The 15,841-nt window shown below is 44.8% G+C and overlaps 1 long non-coding RNA gene across 1 annotated transcript; it reads right to left on the bottom strand.

Moving 5' to 3' along the window:
- Positions 1 to 806: 806 nt before the first annotated feature.
- On the bottom strand, positions 807 to 2,007 carry LOC139068817 (uncharacterized). Its single transcript, XR_011520063.1, has 2 exons — positions 1,780 to 2,007; positions 807 to 1,049 (listed from the first exon to the last, which is right to left on the bottom strand). It is a non-coding gene; the product is annotated as an uncharacterized lncRNA (long non-coding RNA).
- Between the last annotated feature and the right edge of the window lie 13,834 nt (positions 2,008 to 15,841).

Genomic DNA, 15,841 nt, shown 5'->3' with positions numbered 1-15,841 from the left:
TTAATGTAGCAAGATGAAATATCTGCTCCCATTTAATTGGTCGGGAACAGTACAGCCTCCATATGTATGAGGGCGCTGCTGCTATAATAGGGATCTCCTCCTATGTAGGAAGTTGATCCAGGAAGTGGCTAGTCTCAGAACCGCTACGTCTTGGCAATGCCAGCCCGTGTCCTCAGGCTGTGTTTTACTGCGCGATCGACTCTGCTCCAGTGGTGGTAGGTACCTTGACAGCTACTAGGCTTAGCAGTAAGAACATTGTTTGACAGGCTGTGTTGTGCACTCTACAGCTTGGGCATTAGTTGTTTGTGTTGGGCGTGACATCATTTCTCACCTCGGAGTAGAGGAAGCATTGGGAAAGCGGTATGTACCTTCTGCAAGGGGGATTACATGTGGGTCAAGCATTCTAATGCCAGCTCTGTGTGAAAGCAGGGATAGATTGAATCCCTGTTGCTGGTGGGCAGGAAGTTCCCGTCTGGCTTGGGCATTATTAGCTGGAAGACTGGTAGGTGTAGGCCTCACCAGCTCCAAACTTGGCCGAGGTTTATTGTTTGGTAATTTTTACCTTTTCTTTTTGTTTAGAGTGCCCCGTGGTCCGGCCGGCGGCGGCGCTGTTTCGCTCTCTTGATTTTGTCGCAAAAGTAATTGTTCCAAGTAGGGCTGCAACTAACGATTATTTTCATAATCGATTAATCTGTCGATTATTTTTTCGATTAATCGATTAATCGGTTTGTTATTGTTTAGCTATTTAACCTATACAAGTGATGGATGCATTTCAGTTAAGAAAAAAAAACATAAGAGAATTGTCCAGTTGACTGCAATCTATTTTATTGCACATGAACACAGTCAGCAGTATAAAATGAGCTAAACAGTGCAAAATATCAGTCCAGAATAATTTTTTAGCATTAGCTGGAAGCCTGCTCCTTCCACCATGGATAGTGGCCTCATGTCTTTTACCAGCATGTTTAGAATAGAGTTTGTAAGTGGTATGAATTGCTGGGGGGTGAGTGTCTCTTTCCCCATGTAGTTGTCCATCGTTGCTTGTTTTTTTTCTGCATAAGAAACACAAATAGACTGAAATAAGTACACATATAAAATAAAGCAGCACACACACTACAACACTAAATCAATATTATATTATTTGAATTAATTAACAATATACAGTGATCATTTATTTTGAGGGTTACGTTCTACAAAATAGCCCGCAACAGGAGATATTCAGAAAAAAAGTCTAATTTTTTTACTATTAAAAAGCTCTAAGTAAGAAGCTCATGAGGTTTTTACTTTGAGTCGGGAGTGTTTAAATTAGCTAGAAAAATGTGAAAAATGATTATTTTGTGTAATACTGTTTAAGAAACATGATAAAAATGTGTTGTGAGGCGTTTTACAGCGTTGGATAGTAAAACAGCCTTTTAATAGTAAAAAAAATGACTTTTTCTGAATTTCTCCTGTATTTAAAAATTGAAAGCGTACAACTATGCCGCGTTATATTCACCTGGACACAGCTCGTCTGTATATTTTTCTCCGCGGAGTTGTCCTTTTTTGAATGAGAAACATAGTTATGGGTTTGTGCCGTTTTTCTCTTAACTAGAACATTCTTATAAACAGACGTGCTAAATTTGGCAAGCGCATGATTCACAACACGGAGGAGATTCACGATTGCATCTAGTCAATCAGAAGTAGAACACCGTAGACTGACGCGGCAAAAAAACATGTTTAACATCCACTATAACGAACTCAGCTAAAACACTAAGTCCAGCTTGTTTATTTTCTGTTACTTACCGGGCTGGCTCTTCCAAATGACGGCTCACTTGACCGCGGTGCTCTTCCTCAGCCCCCACGTTTTCGTCTCAAATGTTCACTTAGGGACGTCGTGCTTCCGTGCCATGCTAGATGGTTTTTGCATATTTTGCCTTTTCAATGCATCTAGTGAAGTGCTCCCATACTCGTGAGGTTTTTGTCCGGGGTTTCTCTAAAATTTTGTCGCTTCTATTTTTCTTCCGTATTTCTTCTTGTTCTGCCATCTCTCACAGCAAGATGAGCGTCAGTAACGTGATACGTCATGAAAACCGAGGGCACTCATTGGCTCATTTCTTCTTCTACGGCTCCACTGGTAGATCAGTGGCTCATTACTGCCACACACTGGCGGCAAATTTAACAGCTTGTAACCGATGTCAGATTGTGGTAAAAATAGACTTTATGCGGTAAAATATGATTATTAAACAACTAATCGATGACTAAAAAAGTTGTTAACTATTTTAATAATCGATTATAATCGATTAAATCGATTAGTTGTTTCAGCTCTAGTTCCAAGGAAGTTCCCTGGTGCATGGCTGGAGCCCAGGAGGAGAACAACTAATTACTTTTTTTTACTTTATTGTTTGTTTGTTTGTTTGTTTGTTTGTAATTCTTTGTTTTCTTTGTGCAGGCTGAGGCAGGAGTGTGGTCTCGGTGGTGGCGGTCCCGTTTGCGAGTGTGTTGGTGCTGGGTCTTCTCACATTGGTGTGAATGTGCACTTACCTGGGGTGAAGTCAGTATATTTTCGTTATATTTGTTGTGTTGGGGTTTCTGTGCCCCCGTGAGTCCCCTGCCTCCCTCACTAGCCTCAGTCTGCTAAATTCTCTTATTGTTTAACATTTTTGCATCATTTACCCTGGGACTGTGTGGGAATTAATTTAATTTGAAAGTTGAGTTGATTTCTTTTTTATCAGTCATTTGATTTGTTGGCTTAACAGTTTTATCTTCTAATTTTATCATTTTATAACATTGCACCGAGTGATTTTATTAAGCGACATTTTACTGCTTGTGTTACAAACCCTGTGTGTTAAGCGTTGTGATAAGGGGTAACATAAGAACTGATGCGGAGAAGGAGGGGTGAGTGTAAATAAAAGGTATTTATTTTGACAAGGGGCAACCAAAATACACAGTCCTAGACTGGAAAAGCTCAAACAAAACACACTTCTAATCTAAGAAGAAAAAAAACGCACTACGGAGATAGCTCAAAACACCTGGGACAAACGGTCCCAGTGAAGAAAACATGAGAATAACTATAGATATAAAAAGAAAGCAAAGTGCTGGAACTAACTAAAAACCAAATCTCGACGGCTATCAATATGCTAAAAGATCTAATCAAAAAGCGAGCTATAAAGCTGAAAATGAAAACGAAAAGGCCTCACTGGGGCAGAACCAAACGGGATCTCTAATCTAACAAACGGTTATTAATTACTACTATCCTCCTTCTAATCAAAGCTAATCCGAGTATCACACAAATCTAACCGAGGAGAGAAAGACAGAGGTTTAGTCTGAGAGTCTCTCCTCGAAAAATGAAAACGGCAGTCCTTTTAACCCAGCTGTCTTCATTGATGGATTGGTTGCAGCTGGTACAGAGAAGGCGGGCCTCGGCGGAGGCCAGCCCGACGGAGGACCTGTCCAAGGTCCTGAAAAGCCTGGAGGGAAAAGCACGGGCCATTAGAGGCGCGGGAGCCCAGGATCCGTAACAGCTTGTAATAAATGGATTGTGATTTCTGAAACCACGTCTGCTGTCTCACTTAAGTGGAAACGGATCTAAGTGCCTTACTAGTTTAACTATTTCCTTGGGCGAAATTCCCAAGGTGGCGTTGTCGTTAATGGTTGTACTTGAGTAGAGACAATTGCCATCTTTGGCATCAGCAGGTTATGAGACCACTCGTGTATTGCCACATTCGTTCAGCAGTAGAAAGTTCCCACCATCCAGGTTTTGATAGAGTCTAAGCAGGTGTGTAACAGCTGCAGCTTAGACATCTCATGGGGCTTAAAGGAGATGTACAGTTGGATGTCATCTGCATAAAGATATAGGAGACTCCTTTAAAGGAGATCAGGAGCGCTCTCATCGGCGGTCCTCATGGTCCTTGATGAGATTTGTACACTACTGGAACAAAGGAGGATGTCTTCTACAGGACTGTAACCTTTTCCTGGGGTCAGGCTAAGTGTGAAGAGATGCTTCAGTACCTGGGTGTTCACCTCAACAGCAAACTGAACTGGTCCAACAACACAGGTGCTCTGTATAAGAAGGGCCTAAGCTGCCTCCACCTCCTGAGGAGGCTGAGGTCCTTCGGAGTTCATTCTCAGCTGCTAGAATCCTTTTATCACTCTGTGGTTGGCTCTGTTATCCACTCTGCTGTGGTCTGTTAGGGTGCAGGCAGCTCTGACCAAGACAGGAAGAGACTGAACAAGCTATTTCACAAAGCTAGCTCGGTTCTGGGCTGCCCAATGGCTACAGTTGAGACGTGTGAAAGGAGGACGCTGGGGTAGATGACCTCCATCTAAAAAAAACCCTCCCACCCACTGCATTCCACTGTGGAGACCATGGACAGCTCCTTCAGAGGTGCACTGAGGCACCCCAGATGTAAAACAGAACGCTACCGTAGGTCATTCATCCCCTCTGCAGTAAGTGTATAACTGCTCAGTTTGACAAGGTTACAATACTAGAATACTGCCTATGTGTACATACATGTACCTTTGTCACTATTTTTCTTCAAATTATTCTCTTAAGTGTTGGTGCTGCTGTAACAAGTGCATTTCCCCACTCTGGGATCAATAATGTCTATTGTTTTCTATTCTGTTTAGAATCCTACGTGGCTGGTCTGACTCTGGGACTGACACCATCTGAACCTGCAGGTTAATGAAAAATGAGCTGTCATCAGTCAGGTTGTGGACCAGGACCTGCAACATTACTTTGGTAATGATAGAAATTACTGACAGAAAGATCAAGGGAGACTGGAACAGCAAACTGTGACAACTTACAGTTGGGCTAAATTTTTCAAAACAGCTGTATCATCATGGCTCAAAGTCAGATGTTTGGGAAGTAACTAAGAAAGTATTTCTTGGTTTCTGTTTCTTACCCTAGAAATCACTTAACCTTTAAAGTTTCAAGGGAATTTGATTCTGTGAGGAAATGTGGCTACAAAGTTGCACATTGACTGTTCTCAACAAAGAAGTCACATTCCAGTGATTTAACTAGCTCCAGCAGTTTGACCAGCCCTTTGATGCCTCCCTCCCTGTTTGTGGTGCTGGTTGGGTGGAGGCAGGAAGGAACTGTGGTGCGTAACGGTGAGTAGAGCGAAACGGAGCTACGAGAGAAAGCCCAGGTTCACACACACACACACACACACACACACACACACACACACACACACACACACACACACACACACACACACACACTTAGAGTAGCTTATGAGTTGTGAACTCCAATACCAGCCTGTCAGCATAGCCCATCTGTGAAAAGGTAAATTGAATTAAAGTTGCAAGCAGCGTCGTTGGAACCTCACAGCGAAGCTGCTTGCCCTCTGTCCGCACCCCCTAAACTCCATCCCTGACCCTGTCCCAACCCATCGCCCTGCGACCGGTGTCGCATGAGCGCCCATGCGCGCCAGATACCCCAGCGTGCATTTAACTGCGATCACTGTGAGCTGTCACCTCAATCTGACTCAACCTTTCCTCCTAGCTTGCCAACAGTACCCACAAAAAAGTTTTACATTAGCAAAATATTGCAGCTTCAAAAGAAACTCTGTAACATAACTGGAACTAAATGGCCGACTTCCTGTGGGATATGGAGCATGGTTCCATGAGACCTCTTTGTAGGCCCAGGCACACTACATAGTTGTGCAAAATTTCACAATCCTCAGTCAAAGCATGTCTTGGGGCTGAGAGTTTTAATGGTCATAGGGGGTGCTATTTTAGAAAAAAGGCAACGCCCACAAGCTTGTGACGTATAGTCGTTTGGGGGGTCAGACTAGGATCACTCTTCACAAATCTTTTGGTGATATCATGAGAACTGAGGAAATGAGAAGAAAACATATTTCCATAGCATGAAGGCGAATTTCACCGTGCTTCCAGGGCCCTGCCCTTTTTTGAAACCTGTCAGTACTAGACACCAAGTGACCCCAACTTGTGTATTGCTATTTGGCAGAGATTGCTGTTGAAAGGAGTCCAATAGCGAGCTCTGAAAGTATATACATGGTGAGGTGACGGGCCAGTGTTTGAGGGTTAGCCATGCCCACACCTTACCCACAGGTAGACTTTTGGAAAATCCATAGGTTCAGTTTTTCCCGCTTTGTCTTAAGAGTTTTCAGCAGAAGTATGAAGGCGATGGGTGCAAAGGGTGCTTGGGGATTGACGTACCTTTGAAGTGTGCAAAAAACACAAAATGGCGTATTATGACCAAAATGGCCAGCTTCCTGTGGGATATTGAGCAAGGCTTCAATAGAGTTTTTTCTACGTCCTGAGACACTACATGAGTGTACAATATTTCATAATCCTCAGTCAAAGCATGGCTTGGGGCTGGAACTTTTAAGGGTGCTAGGGGGCGCTATTTCAACAATTGGCCCTACTGACTTTTGATTTCAAGTTTGGGTATTGTGGATCATACTAGGATCACTCATGAGAAATTTTGTGGCGATAGCTTTAGAATTGACTAAATGAGAGGCAATCGTATGGCCACGGTGTTACACCTGACTTCGCCACGCCATCACAGCCGCGCTGTCTTTTGAAAGCTCCCGTAAAGTGAGGCCAAGCCACCCCAACTTGTCTTTAGTAACCTGCTACACGTTTGTGGGGATTATACGAAAAGGCGAATTTTGGGAAATTTCACGGTAAAACTTGACCCTTTTAGTCCTGACAGGGCGCGGCTTGTGTGACATCATCAATCGACCATTCAGTTTTCTTTGGGGGCCGATGAGGAATGTCCACAAAATTAGTTTTAACTGTAATTCTTTCATTTATGAAATTATAGCCATTTGAATTTTTTGGGCGAGTGCTCGAACTTCGAAGCCTGGCCCCGCCCCTTCAGTATTTACGAAAAGTCAGTTTTATTTTCTCATTTAAATTGTCCTTCCCTTCTGATCAATCGCACACTATTTTTGAGACAATCGTGCGAAAAATGACCAAGCTGTTCCACCAAATATAGACCCTACAAATGACCAAAACGGGGTCAAACTCGCTACTTCAGTCCAAAATGGCCGACTTCCTGTTTGATGTTGACCATGGTTCCATGCGTATTGTTGAGTTCTACAAGTGTACCAGATTTCATCACTCTACTATAAAAAAGGTCAAAGCGGTGGGGCATTTTTAATTTTCAAGGGGGCGCTGTCGAGCTATTTTTTTAGCAACCTTCACATCGCCTTTGAAATACGTAAATGTCACAGTTTTTCTATAATGGGACAGAAACTGGTGAGTTTTGGGATATGATAAGACCCCCAAAAGCCCTTCAAAGACGCGGAAGAAAAAAAAATAGAGCAGATACAATAGGCCTTCGCAGTTTCGCTGCTCGGGCCTAATTTTACAGGCACAAAGCCGACTCCCCTGCAGTCTTCAGAGAAAAACAAGCTTCACTTTGAGAATGTAAAGCTTTTCTAAAGCTTTCGTCTCTTCATGCTTCACCCCTCTCCTTTTCTTCCCTCTCCTTGTCTCTGTCTCTACTCCCCTGTGTGGGGAAATGAAGATGTGAGAAACACTGATCGATATGGTCATTAAAGAGCTGTCTCTGGGAGGCCTGCAGAGGGTTTGTACAATGCAGCACACAAAGAGCACAGAGACAAACGCTGCACTGATAAACCTGCACACCATCCAAACAACACTTCACACCAAGGAAGATCTAACAGAACAGAAACAAACCCTTGCTACTTCTCCCTATTGCTCTCTTTTCTCAACTTCTCCTCCTCCTCCTCCTTTCCTGCTTACTCAGAGTTGTAGTTGAGGCACTTTCTTTCTGCTTGGGCAGATGATTTTCCAATCTGCCCATGTCTCTATTATTAGATGTTCACAAACATAGCCAGTGTTTTTGTATCAAGTTAACATAAACAGCCATGCAGCTAGTTGCTGCCCACACAAATAACCCCCCACACACCGAAGTGCTGAGAAAATGTAGTTTGATATCTTAACTTCTAATTAACAACAGCGCCACTGCCTCTGATGCTCTCCCACATGTGTGTGTCTGTGCTGGGCAGAAGGAATAAACACTGACAGGTGGAATGAAACGGCTAGTGTGGGGTAACCATCTGTGCAGAACGCAGCATATGCATTTCAAACACTCAGCTGGGTTGGGATGCTTGTTGGAGAACAGCTCGTGTGAGCAGAGGTGGAGAGTTAACGCTACGTACCTCTCAGTTTGCAGTGATGGCTGACCTAACCACTCTCTCAGAACTGCTCAGACCTCCTTCTGAGCCTCCTACATCCTCAGAATCCTGCTTTTCCAGTCAGTGAGGAAGAGTGAGTCTCTAGTTGCTCCTAAGCTCTGCTTCACATGCTGGATTTCAAATAGTGGAACCATTTTGTAGCGTTGATGATTGACTACATACTTATTAAAATGATCAATTAGATGTGATAATTCCACATAAACATGAAATATTGATCTGATTGATCTTTGAATGTTTAATCAGAAGATTCTATTTACTTTAACTTCTTCAGGGAACATAAACACTCTTCGTATTAACTCAGACAAAGTCAGTATATAGTTTATAAAATTATGTATTTCTTTTCCCTAAACTAATGATTGTTCAAGACAAGGTATGAATGGAATGATGGATGTGAAGTGAGTTAATGTGATGGATGACACATTCTGATGATGTTATATGACTAGGACTCTGCTAATTGTTGTTCTCACCAGTTTTGCATGATGGTATATGTAGTACTTATTGTGTCACCGGGATAACTACACCGCAACCGAATATTTACACAATGTCCATACTGGACTTATCTTCTAAATAACTTAAATTGCAACCACAGGTGTGACACAGTGAGAGGAAGCTATATTACACATGTTCATCTCCGGGTTACCTTAAGAGCATCCCAAAATGGTAAAAGGGTCGCTAACAGAACAAAATTCCTTTGAAACAAAACTTACCCAAACTCAAATCTAAAATAGACTAAGTTAAAGACCTGCACTTAAGGTCTTTAGCTAAAAGGGCTCTGACTTTAACAAAAGGGCGTTACTCAAAGTGACTCTTTTCTAAAAAGAGTAAGCAACTATAGGCCACAACATCAACTAAAGGAAAGAGCTCTTAACAGAGCTAATTGGTAGTATTAACTTAAACCCCAAACAACCAAAGGACAATGCTCTCCTATGAAGAGGCACAAACAAAAGGGCCTCACAGTAGACTTCCAAGTGCTCTAATCATTCAAAGTGCCTAAGCACGTGAGCCGGGCGTACACTGTGCGACTTTTTCACTCGTAGCACTCAGCTTCAGCTCAAACTGTACGACTTCCTCGCAGAGCAGATCTCACGAGTCATGTGCTCACACTGCACGACCCAGTTCTCGGATGCGACCTGACTGCTCACACTGTACGTCTGGTAGCAACACGTCGTTCCTAAAAATGTGCTAAAAATAGCAGTTTTTACTCAACACGTCAGACTTTTTGGTCTTGTTTTGCCTGTTGTCCTTCGGGAGTGCTGCAGGAGGACACACAGGGATTTATGGGGGTTGGATGAGGAAAACGAAATAAAGAAATTAAATCTGTGTTTTGTGATCAGTTTAATTTGACATGAACACGACAAACACGCTTTCTTGACAATCTTTGTGAGTAAAAAAACGTGTAGAAACAAAAACGAACAGCGTGTGTTATTAGGGAAATAGCGAGCGAGTGGCGTTGATGCAGGATTGCGCATGCGCCGTGAGCGGTTCTGGTGCTTTTTGGGTCGCAGCTGCTCGCAGCGCCGCTTCAACAGTGCGATACCCTCACGAGGGACGAGCGAAATATTAAACACGACAGAAGTCCCTGCGACCTCACGACTGCTGATCGGCAGCTGGTCACGTGGTGTTAATCGCCTCTCGTAACCCCCTGTACACTACACGACCGCTCGGCGCTAAACTCGCCCCGATCTCGTGGATTCCAGCACGACTGGAAAATCGGCTCAAAAAAGTGAAAAAGTCGCACAGTGTACGCCCAACCTTCAAGAGGTCCTTTACCCATCCCCCCCACCCCCTACTGCACAGGTTTCTTCAGCCACTCTGGTGTCACATGCCTCCCCCACCACCTCCACCACTGTGAATAGTACAGTCCCCACTGACAACCCCTCCCCCTCCACTGCCTTCTCAGTGACAGAAGAGGATGTGCTCAGGGTTTTCCGTAAGCAAAACCCACGGAAATCCCCGGGCCCGGACGGTGTCCCCCCCGCTACCCTGAGACACTGCGCAGAGGTACTGTGTCCAATCTTCACGGACATCTTTAACATCTCATTGGAGTCCTGCCATGTTCCAGCCTGCTTTAAGCTGTCCACCATTGTCCCTGTCCCTAAGAAACCCCGTATCACTGGACTGAATGATTACAGGCCTGTGGCGCTGACGTCTGTAGTCATGAAGTCTTTTGAGCGCCTGGTCCTCCCTCATCTCAAGTCCTTCACCTCCCCCCTCCTGGACCCTCTGCAGTTCGCATACAGAGCCAATAGGTCTGTAGACGACCATCAACCTGGCCCTCCACTTCATCCTGCAGCACCTGGACTCCCCGGAACCTACGCTAGGATCCTGTTTGTGGACTTCAGCTCTGCGTTCAACACCATCCTCCCTGCTCTGCTCCAGGACAAGCTCTCCATGCTCAACGTACCCAACTCCACCTGCAGGTGGATCACTGACTTCCTGACGGACCGAAGGCAGTGCGTGCGGCTGGGGAAGAATGTTTCCACCACTAAGACAATTAGCACAGGATCTCCACAGGGCTGTGTACTTTCTCCTCTGCTCTTCTCCCTGTACACAAACTGCTGCACCTCGAGCCATGACTCCGTTAAACTGATCAAGTTTGCAGACGACACCACCCTCATCGCGCTCATCTCTGACGGTGATGAGTCCGCCTACAGGAGGGAGGTGGAACGGCTGGTGTACTGGTGCAGCAGCAACAACCTGGAGCTCAATGCTCAGAAGACAGTGGAGATGATTGTGGACTTCAGGAAAGTCACAGCCCCATCTCTCCCCCTCGTCCTGACGGACTCCCCGTCACCACTGTGGACTCCTTCCGCTTCCTCGGAACCACCATCACACATGACCTTAGGTGGGAGCCATCCATCAGCTCCCTGCTCATAAAGGCCCAGCAGAGGATGTACTTTCTGCGGCAGTTGAAAAAGGCCAAGCTGCCGGCCCAGATGATGGTGCAGTTTTACACGGCCATCATTGAGTCCATCCTCACCTCCTCCATCGCTGTGTGGTACGCCGGAGCCACAGTGAGGGACAAACACAGACTGCAGCGCATTGTGCGCTCTGCTGAGAAGGTGATTGGCTGCAGCCTTCCATCTCTCCAGGACCTGTACGTCTCCAGAACTCGGGGGCGTGCAGGTCGGATAGCAGCTGACCCTTCTCACCCGGGTCACAGACTTTTCGAGCTGCTTCCCTCAGGCAGGAGGTTACGGTCCATCCGGACCAGAACCTCCCGCCATAAGAACAGCTTCTTTCCATCTGCCGTTAGACTTGTGAACAGCTTATAAACACACAACCATGCTCGTCTTCTGTACTCGACACAACGTCACGTTATCGGCCATGTTACCATTACCTGCTATTTTTTATAGTTGAAAGTTTTATTCTATTTTATTCTATTTTTAATCTTATTATTCATGTTATATGTAGCACATTAGTACCGAAGCAAGTTCCTAGTTTGTGAATTGTTTGTTCACTGAACATGGCAATAAACCTATTCTGATTCTGATTCTGATTAACAAAGTCTCAAAATACTCTAAAGAGACTAAACAAAATGCTGTTATCAGCCTGGAGCCAAATAAAGTAACTAGAGTGGCTAACTACTACTAAAGAGCGCAAATTTACTCGACTAACATCATTCTCACAATCCCGACTCCCCTCTGCCTGAACCACCTCAGCCAACTCTTCTCCTCTCTGAATGACAGTTCAGCAGGTCCTTAAGTAGCAGCTGCAGATGATTAGCTTGATGGGGAGCAGCTGGGTGGAGCCTTCAGCAGGCTTCACAGCATGGGGCCGAACCTGACAGGAAAATAACAGAGCTGAACAGCAGCAATATGGTAAGATGGCAGGAAGGTGTGCGGGTTTACCCCTGGGCTTGTAACATGCCGTATTCATCCACTTCTGAAAAAATCTGGATTAGATCCATCCTGACCAACCAACATTTGGCCAGTCTTTATGCATTCCTTTTCAAACAAGTTGGAACGATGTGTGCATGGTCCATTAAGGCCCTTCTTTGAAGAACACAATGTTTTAGAAACCTTCCAATCTGGTTTTGAGCTACTGCATAGAAGTGACACACTTAGGTTCATAAGAGGGGAGGCACTGACTGCTAGAGTCAGACTAACGTCGGTTTCACGCTGGAATCATCAGCGGTGTTGAGGGTCTGCCCTCATGAGGAAATTACTGTGCAGTAATTTTCTCCAAAAGACTGTGCCTAAAACGCCCTGAAGCGTAAAGAAATAAGGCATATTTAAGCATCAGCGCCAGCAAACTTCATTTCCCATGATTCCTTGAGCCAGAAGCAATGTGATGACGTCACCAAAGCGGAGCCGAGAGCACGAGTTCTGCGCATGTGCGAGTTTTCCCGCCAGCCGAAAAAGCTATAAATTATAGCTAAGCAAAGTCGTTCTTTGTCTTTTGTTCAGTCAACTGACTTGAAAACGCGCGTGGCTGTCGCTCCGGACAACGTGAACACGCGGGAGGCCTGGTGCTGAAGTGGATCGAGCACCGAATGTCATGTCCCTGGGAAGGTGTTTAACCCACGACATGAAGAATCATCACATGACAAAGGAAGAAAGTTCAAACAATGATTTATTTAACCTAACTAAAAGTGTCCTGGAGATATCCAAGTACAACGTAGCCGGCACGAGTCCAGAAGCCAGCAGGGAGGGTAGACGGTGTGACGGGGTGTGTCCAGGAGAGGGAGCCAGATGATGGCGGCAGAGGGCAGTGGAGCAGGAGGAGAGGCGAACCTTGAGAATTGTAATCCAGGCGGGTTATGGTGACTTCCAGGTAGGTACATCCAACAATGGTTCAGCGATTCCAAGTATCCTGAATATGAAACAAACTTGAGTCCAAACGCCAGAATCCAAGCACAAAAAAACCAGATAAATCCAAAAACTGCGACAGCACGAATGTCTGAGCAGAGACCAAGCAAACCCTAAGAACAGAGTGGCAAGATTCTACCGTGAGTAGTTAATCATCCAGCGATGTGAAGTGGTTGATTAGAAGATCTGCAGCTGCCGCTGATCGGTAATGCTCCGCAGCTGGTGAGTGCCCTCTCCTGGAATGAAGATCTTACAAAGATGTTGTAGAGAAGAGGGAGTACTCACCCCGTCACACAACACCGAACCGCTGAAAAGCAACACAAACCCATCAGATCTTCTCTCCTGGTGCTCAACGCCAGCTGATGTGTGAGAAAACGTTCGCTGCTACGACTCCGGACGTGTGAGGACACAGAACCGCTGGAAATCAACGGAGAATCACATCTGACCTGCAGCGCGAACACGATGGGACGTCTTGGTTCGCTCACTCAAGCTTTTTTTTTTTTCCTATCTCCTATCTTCTTCTCTCTCGTCTCTTCTAGACCAAAATAAGCGATCAAACCGCGGATTGTTTTAAAGTAGAACCGGTTTTCTCTTCTTCGTATCAAAAACGCCATCGGAACTCCAAGTGAGGTCCTTTTGTTTTAACTGTTTAATATCTGGAGTGTTTGTCAGCTGTGGCCAGGCTGGACAGGCTTTTAAGATATTCAATTTGATTGATTTGTTGTTTTCCTTGAACTGAGAAACAATTCAAAGTGTTTTTGGTTAAGTTTCACTGGGATTTTAAGGTGTTTGGCAAAGTTTAAGGTGAAAGCCCCACATACACTGATTGCAGTGTGGTGGGGAGAGAGAAAAAGTCACCTCACTGAGGGTCTCAAGCTTACACATCCACACACACACACTCACACACACACCTATACACACACATCTCGGGTTACCCACATCAGATGGCTTTACATTATTATTCCATTGTTTAATTAAATGTTATTCAGTTCAGTTTTGTCTCAAGTGACTTTGTGTGTGTTGGCTGAAAATCTCTGCTCCTAAACGGATTTTACGAACTTCAGACACATTGATAAGATTTTTGGATTCAAATTTTCCCCGGTTAAAAAGGGGATGGTGCCCCGTAGATATCTTTGATATCCAAATTAATTAATAAATCGATAAATATTTCCATATTTACGAATTTATTGAAGAATCCAAAAAGTAAGTAAAAGCTTACAAATTATTCGTTGACCTTATAACCCCAACGGCAGCAAGCAACGGCAGCGGCCATTTTAACACCAGGGGAGTCTTGGCAGCGGCACGGCTTCCTCTCTGTGCTCTTCGCTGAACTTGTGAGATCACAAAATCCCTCAAGACTTCAGCTCACGGTTTGTTTATGCAATCCACCATTAAACCAAAAGAAGGAAATCACGTTTGATATCGCTGTTTGATGGATATGATGTTGTTCTTCTCAGCTGCCAGGATTAAAGCCATGAAAAACACCGCTGCACTTCTGGAGCGATGCAGTGAGTAACTAAGCCATTGGGTCACAAGTAAGCTTGATATTTATGAAATTGCATCACTGCAGTACTTTTATTTTGAAATAATTGTGGCAAAATTGAAAAGCAGCGAGACCCCCACCTGGAAGCCTTTCACTGCCTTTGGCCGTTAAGAAAATTGACAACAAAATAAATCATTTACCCAATTTGTGAAATGAACTCTGTCCGACAGAAACATCCCTGGACTGTCGTGTTTCTGTTCATGTATGTAGCAGACGCTTTTATCCAAAGCAATGTACGACTGTGAATCTACAGGGCATGTTGTGATCTGTGGGGGAAACCGGAGAACCCAGAGGAAACCCACACATGCATGGGGAGAACACGCAACTCCATGCGGAAAGGTTGCAGCTGAGTTTCGAACCTGCAACTTTCTTGCTGCGAGGCAACAGTGCTAACCACTGCACCACCATGCAGCCCATGTCTAATGTGAGGATGCACAACAATGGCACCATTTAAGCTGGATATAAATGTATCCATAACACTGTTGACAAACATCCTGGCCTTCTCCGTGTTTGCAGGTTTTACACCAGCCCTCCAGCTACACCTTTGAGTAGTGGAAGAGAAGATGGTCAATGTACAAGGATGTAGCTGAATCCGGTGCAGGTCCCTCTTCATCATGTTCACCAACTTCAAGCTGCTGACCACCCTCATGCCATTGCACAATTCATTAAGGACATCAGGAGCTGATCTTCTTTGTAGGGAGTGGGAAAAGTAGGGCAGAAGGTCTTCCACACCAACCGAAGTAAGAGACATGGACGTAAAGGAGGCAGGGTTGTCTCTGAGGGTCTCTGCTGCTCTCTGGGCACCACGCCTCACGTAAAAATAATATAATGAATGACCATTACCATTTTACCTGAAGTCGTTGAGACAGGTCGGTCTCCTGAAGACCCTGCTCTTCAGAGAGCATCTTCTAAACTAGCACCCTCCCTGCACCCATCCCCCTCTCTGCTGCCCACTCCTTGTTCCCTCCTCTCCATGATTGATGTCAAGTTGTTGTTGTTGTTAGCCTCAAGGGCAACATGCCGACTATCACTTGTAAGTTGCTTTGGACAAAAGCGTCTGCTAAATACATAAACATAAACATAGGAAACTTGCTACTGATTGGCTTAATGACCTGACCTGTATTACTGTGTGAAGGTCCTTGTGTCATGTTTTGAGGGCTGAATCTAACCCAAGAGGAGCAGAATCAACCACTGACACAGAATGATAGAAACAAATAAAAAGAGATATTTTTTGTGCAAACGATAACTGAAAGCGCATTGGGAATTCCAGCAGTCAGGAGCTGGGATCACAGCGTCTGGAGGGAGGGAGCAGAATG

This window comes from Nothobranchius furzeri, chromosome 3, assembly GCF_043380555.1.
Source record: "Nothobranchius furzeri strain GRZ-AD chromosome 3, NfurGRZ-RIMD1, whole genome shotgun sequence".
Lineage (NCBI taxonomy): Eukaryota > Metazoa > Chordata > Actinopteri > Cyprinodontiformes > Nothobranchiidae > Nothobranchius > Nothobranchius furzeri.
The sequence above is the reverse complement of the archived record's forward strand: the minus strand, read 5'-3'. Positions and strand labels throughout refer to the sequence as shown.